This window comes from Octopus bimaculoides, chromosome 2 (assembly GCF_001194135.2).
Source record: "Octopus bimaculoides isolate UCB-OBI-ISO-001 chromosome 2, ASM119413v2, whole genome shotgun sequence".
In the NCBI taxonomy this organism is placed as follows: Eukaryota; Metazoa; Mollusca; class Cephalopoda; order Octopoda; family Octopodidae; genus Octopus; species Octopus bimaculoides.
Genome location: NC_068982.1, coordinates 192,008,080 through 192,013,137, shown reverse-complemented (window position 1 = coordinate 192,013,137; position 5,058 = coordinate 192,008,080). Strand labels below are relative to the sequence as shown.

The 5,058-nt window shown below is 38.8% G+C and overlaps 1 non-coding gene across 1 annotated transcript; it reads right to left on the bottom strand.

Annotated features, from left to right (window-relative positions):
- Positions 1-2,807: 2,807 nt before the first annotated feature.
- Positions 2,808-2,910, bottom strand: LOC128247180 (U6 spliceosomal RNA). Its single transcript, XR_008263582.1, has one exon. It is a non-coding gene; the product is annotated as a U6 spliceosomal RNA (small nuclear RNA).
- Positions 2,911-5,058: the final 2,148 nt, after the last annotated feature.

Here is a 5,058-nt window from a genome sequence, read left to right as displayed (position 1 = left end):
ATATATAGTTGAAATTTACAGAAAAACAAAAGACGAAAACAGGTGTATTAGTTTAACGCTCGGCATGGTGAGAAAGTCTTTTACATTTCGAGCCTACGCTCTTCCACAGAAAGGAACGCGAGGAAATAAAAAGTGCATTGTGATCATCGTGTATATGTGTGTGTGTGTATATATATATATATGTGTGTGTGTGTGTGTGTGTGTGTGTGTGTGTGTGTGTGTGTGTGTGTTTGTATATACGTTTTGCACTTCACCTACAAATATACTTACATACAACACATATGCGCTCAGACTCAGACGTAAGTATGCACATACACACATACATGCACACATTTATTCACATCCATATGTATACCTACACACGTATTCACATGCAACTTCAAACCTACATGACTGCATTAACGTTCACACACGTACACATCCGTACAGAGACATATACATCGGCACACACAAGAGGCCATATACTAATACATGGAATTAAAACACCGCTACAGATACATGAGAATGACCAAGACAAATTTAGTTACTGGTTGAATTCTTAAAGGGTTTTTTGCTAACTACAGGTTTTCCTTATTTTTTTCGCATCTCGTTCTAGTTTGGCATATTCTAATTCTATTCTCTTCAAAATATTTGGACGCATTCAATATATTTTTTCTCCATGATGCTCTCTAGCAAAACTTTCTTAATGTTCCACGTGTATATTTCCCAAGTTAACACCTAACTTGAAACCATCGTCTTGGTTTGGAAGGAGGTATTTTCTCAGAGTATTGTTTTCTACTCAGTGGAAACTTCAGATTTCTGCCTTCCTCACGAATTCACTTAGTCTCTTCCCCTTCAGTCTGATACACCACAATTCCGCTTACACTTAGAATATTTTCTGTCTCCAAGACTTCAACATTATCAGTTACAATGTCTATCGAAAACACTTTCACGAAAAACCTTCCATCTGATTGATATGTCATGAATATAAAGTCCATGATTCACATGGTTATACAACGACAAACATACAATAACAACCATAGGCCAATTGTATGGTTTCAATTTAAACATTTTCTAGTGTCCAAAGAGAAGATTGTAATTTTCCAAAAGATAACCACGACTTCTGGATACTATTTGTGATTTCGTAGATAACTGAAGGAAAACAGTGTTTCCATACTTGTTCTATGCACCGTTGTTTTAGGGCCCAAGCAAAGATTTCCAGATCAGAAAAATGTGTGCCAGGTCAATGAAATTTTGCTCACGAGTATTTATAAAACCGTTTTTATTGTGTGTGACAATATCACAGTCAGCAGAGTACAAAGTCTGTCGTCAGAGATACAGAAGTAATTCTTATCGATAGTCGTGTAATGCTGTTGTCAATCTCTTAACATCGTCTTTCGTAGATGGGTCTACATAGTGTCTGTAGTAGTATGAGGCACAGAGTTAAGCATCTCATAGTCTGGCCATACAGTCTGTGGTGGTGTCTCTTCACTTCTTTAAGGAGAGTTTTGTTAATGTGGAGTTGTTGGATAGAGGCCCAACCTTCTTTCTTTTCTCCTCACTTATCTCCTTTGTTTCACAGCAATCCCACCACTAAGACACTCAAACAAGCTGTGCACTGTTTATACGTGTGTTTCAAACATGACACACAGAGCTTTTGCCACTTAATTCTTAGGTACTAGTTTTGTCCGTGCAACTGTCAGCCAGCGTTCATTGCTCTTTTAAAAAGGTTGAAGATGGTTTCCCAGTAGAATAACCAATTATTAGGATTCGCTTGAGTGATTTTCCTTTCGGAAGTTTTGCAACAATCATCAGTTTCACTTATGACGTTTTGCGACACTCGTTTACACAGTATTCACTTTGTAACTCATTTGACGACATTGCATCGCCTTTGTGTTGTTTGTTTCCAGTCCAGATCCCTACACCAAGTAATTCTAGATCATTCAAGAACAGGGTCTTTACAGCTTTGATTGTATGGCCTTTTATGCTGCGATATACTGCTTGGGCGTTTTGTGTAAACTTGAGATTGATAGTCCTGTTTTTCATAAGCTGACAAAGCTTTTCATTTACCAGTCACAGTTCGTTTTTTAAAGACAATTATCTTATTCCGAAGAATGTCTTGTTGGGGGCAGTTCCCATAAACCTTAGATAATCCACCATTAAGTCGCTGCTTCTGGTTCATGAATTTATTATTCGCTTTCGACTTAATGTTCAATTGTCTGATATTTCTCTTGAGTCTGTCGTTGTTATTTTTTTTTTTTTTTTTTGTGGGAGAGGGGCGTGATTTACTTTGGTTGTATGTTTCAATCGATTGCTACTACTGCCATCTGTTGGCGAATTGTGACTGATACACACTAACAGGGAAACATTCAACGTGTTAGATATTCTTTAGCAACTTGATTGATCACAGATAGCATCAAGTGGGTAACTTATCGATTTCATCTTGTAATCGTTCTTTCATAAACTTGTTTGTTGACGTAAATCGTGAACTTTTTGTTTGAATCCTGCCGTTGGCTTCATTTGTGTTGTTTATATTATTGTTATCAACGGTTATCACTGCCCCATGGAAGGCTGGAAGCCCTATCTTTCTGTGTTGTTTTTGCTTTCATTTCAGTTGTTTAATTCTTTACTTGTTTCAGTCATACTGGAGCTTCAACTTGAAAATTTTTTAGCTGAATGAATCGACCACAATGGTTGTTCTTTTTAAAGCCTGACCCCTTACTATATCGGACTATTTTGCCGAACCGCTAAGTGTGCAGTGAAACTGAACCTGGAACCTTGTGATTGGAATGCAAATGTCTTACCGCGCAGTCACGCACCTGCCAACTACAAATATGGAACGCTTCACGAATTCGCATGTCATCTTTGTGCAGAGACCATGCTAATCTTCTCTGTTTCTGTTGGTTCTTCGCAGTTTTTTGCGGGGGAAGGATTTTCAAGTTTATTCACACATGTTTTTAAGGTCGATGATTTTTACCAAAAAAAAAAAAAAACAGTATTTATTATTTTTTTTTTCTCAATCAAATGTAAGATGCTGGGCTCAGTCGCTAACTCAATACCTTCTTGGTGTAACCAATTACTTCCACGACCTGTGATAACTGTCCCCAATGTTCTGTCTCTCCGTGGCTTATGTCTCGCAAGTGTTATGACTTACCATTACGCTACTTTAGTGTTGCTACGGCGTGCATCTCTTACGATTTGGTTTTCTATATCCCATTTTATTGTCACACCATCACCACCATCCTCTGTCCCTCTACAACTATCACTATTCTATTAAACAACACCAAAGACTTTCTAAACTGTCCAAACTACCAGCCGTCATTATCGTCTACCAATCTGTCCGCGTGATTTATTCACCGTCTGTCTACCGAGTCGACGTTTATCGCTTCATCTCTTTCATGCTTTTTGTCTTCCTCATTTATCATGTCGTCTCTCATCAAGTTGATGATAATGAAACACTGATGAATGTACGTGAAGTGGTGGTGGTGGTGGTGGTGGTGATGATAGTTGTCTGTAGTAATTATTAGTAGAAAAAGTTTTGACAATGGAATAAATTTTGAGACAAAAGAAGAATGTGACGTTTCGTAATAAGACCCTTCATCACAGAGTTTAAATAAATTGGGGTTAGTGACAGAGAGGAGGATTTATTACAACAGTAAAGAATAAAGGAGGAGGGCAAGTGGAGGGGGAATATGGTGCTGTGTCCAAGTTGCAATTATAACTGTGTGATCCAACAGGTTACCTCATCTACTCGAAATAGCAGCTAAATCTCAGATTACACTCCTATCCACCCATGGCCCTATCTTACCAGGAGGATCATAGATGGAACTCTTTGATCATTGATCTACTGGACTGAGTTTGACCTGGGGCTAAATAACAACAAGGAAAGAGCTTCCTTCTGGTCGTTCAATCTGCTAGAAATAGCTGCCAAAACTTTTTTTAATCAAACGCCACTGTTTTCGATATCAAATAATGTAATTCTGTGTGGATTGTACAAAGATAAGGACATGATGGAGACGGTTTGAGTACCTTTAATCATAAGACTATACTTTACCAGGATCAAACAACAACAACTGTAACGGTAAACTTCACGGACAGCCAAGCCTGTGAGTTAGGTTCAATCCCAGCTGAAGTATTTCGCTTTCTTTAGAGAAAGATGAACACTGGATAAAACCACCTTGACACAGCTCAACCATCTTCTGGACTGTTACTTTACATGTCAGAAATAGTAGTCAAACTCTCCTTAATTTGGTCCAATGTCTGCTGGACCAGCACCGACCTCAGCTGAAACAACAACAATACCCAACGTTTGATCTGCAGCAAAACAATGAATTTATATCAACAGAGCTCATTAAAGTTAATGACTGAGGCTGGTAAATGGTACGTTGTTGCTACTGCTGGTGGTGGTGGTGTCGACGGTGGTGATGGTACTGTTGTTATTGATGACGGTATTAAGTGGTGGTGGTGGTGTTGATGTCGAAGGTGGTGGTGTTGATTTGGCTGCAGTTTAGTGCCTACTCTGTCGCAGTCGTTCCTGATCGCGCTCTCCTGCAATCATCTTTTTTCTTTTAAGACGGTATCCGGGAGGGGGGGGGCGGAAACACACACACACACACATGACAAGCTTCTTTCAGTTTTCGTCTACCAAATCCACTCACAAGACTTTGATCGACCCGTGGCTATAATAGAAGACACTTGCCTAAAGTCTTACGGAGTGGGACTGAGCCCGGAACCATGTGGTGGGGAAGCAAGCCTCTTGCCTCACACCCACAAACAATAATTCTTTCGTTTTTTTTTTTCTTCTTTTTTTTTTGTGTGCCATTACTACTTTTGAATAAGAATTACCTAAAGAAATTTAGTGAAAATATTTCACGAAATTGATAAAGAATAAAAAATCAGTGATTATTGATAAAGTCGGAGTATTTGATGTGAAATGTGTATTTGGTAAATGCTAGTTAAGATAGCATTTTAGGTTCAATTTGCTAAAAATTCATCCTTGAAGTTCAAAATCGTTTCAGCTGTTTATTGAGCCCTTGACTCGCGTCCACATAGACTCGCGTCCACATAGACTCGCGTCCA